This window comes from Chaetura pelagica, unplaced genomic scaffold (assembly GCF_000747805.2).
Source record: "Chaetura pelagica isolate M959 unplaced genomic scaffold, ChaPel_1.0 scaffold1302, whole genome shotgun sequence".
In the NCBI taxonomy this organism is placed as follows: domain Eukaryota; kingdom Metazoa; phylum Chordata; class Aves; order Apodiformes; family Apodidae; genus Chaetura; species Chaetura pelagica.
Window position 1 is genome coordinate 14,479 of NW_009952407.1, and position 1,374 is coordinate 15,852.

Consider the following 1,374-nt stretch of genomic DNA (forward strand, 5'->3'; position numbering starts at 1 on the left):
CCCAACCCCACTTCGGTCTTTTTAAGAAAAGAAAAGGAAAAAAAAAAAGGAAACACACCAACCCCTCCCCCCCTTTTTTTTGCCTGTTTTGTTTTTAATAAACACTGAAAAAAAGGAAAATCTTGGGTCCATCCCTCCCCCTGGTGCCTTGTGATGTCCCCAGCTGCCACCGTGGGTGGTTGGGACAGGTCTGGTGTCACCTCCTCTGGACTGTGTGACCCTGTGGGGGTGTCCCTGGTGCCCTTTAAGTCTGGGGGGGTTGAGGGGGGTGTGTGTGTGTCCCCCCCCGTGTCCCCCCCAGCCATGGTGGTGGTGGGACCCCCCCACCTGCAGGGTGACCCTGAAATCCCAGGGCTTTGGGATGTGGGGGTCTCAAAAAGTGGGGAAGGAACACCCACTATGGTGGCACCTTGGAGGTGGTGTCCCCAGAGCTGCTGGCCATGGTGGTTGGGGGTGTCCCTGGAGCTGGAGACCGTGGCTCCAAAAGCAGTGTCCATGTAGCTGAGATGTCCCTGGAGATGTTTGCTGCAGTGGTGGCAGGTGTCCCTGGAGCTGCTCCCTGTCATGAGGGATCTCTAGAGCTGGTGCTCATGTTGGTGACACATCCCTGAAGCTCATGGCCATGGTGAGGTGTCCCCAGAGCTGGTGCTTGTAGTGGTAACAAGGTGGCACCCATGGGTGATGGTGTCCCCAGAGCTCGTGTCTGGAGTGGTGATACATCCTTGGAGCTGGTGGCCGTGGTGAGGTGTCCCCAGAGCTGGTGGCAAAGTGTTCTGGAGCTGCTGCCACTGTTGGTGAGGTGTCCTTGGAGCTTGTGCCCATGGTGATGTAGCCACAGTCAAGTGTCCCTGGAGGTGGCAACTGTGCCCTTGGAGCTGATGCCTGTGGGGGTGACACGTCCCCAGGGCTGGTGCCCATGTTGTTGAGATGTCCCTGAAGCTGGTGGTGGCCACGGGGAGGTGTCCCTGGAGGTGCTGACAGGTCCTTGGAGCTGGTGCCTGTGCGAAGGTGTCCCCAGAGCTGGTGGCCCTGGTGGTGACACGTTGCTGAAGCTGCTGGCCACAGTGTTGAGGTGTCCTTGGAGCTGGTGGCTCTGGTGTCCCCAGAGATGTCCCCAGGTGGCCCAGCACCAGCGGGTCACTCATACTCCCCTCACCCTAAGACCTGCTGGTCCCCAGGGTGCTCCCCAGCCCAGTCCATCACCCCCCAACCCCCCAGTCCTGTCACCCCAAGACCCTGACAACCCCCTGGGGGCTGCAGCTGCCACCCTCCCAACAGGGACACAAACCCACCAGCAGGGGTGACCCCACAGGGACCCCCCCCCACACCGTATCCCCAACAGGAGCTCCCCAAGGTGACCCCTCCTCTCTTCCC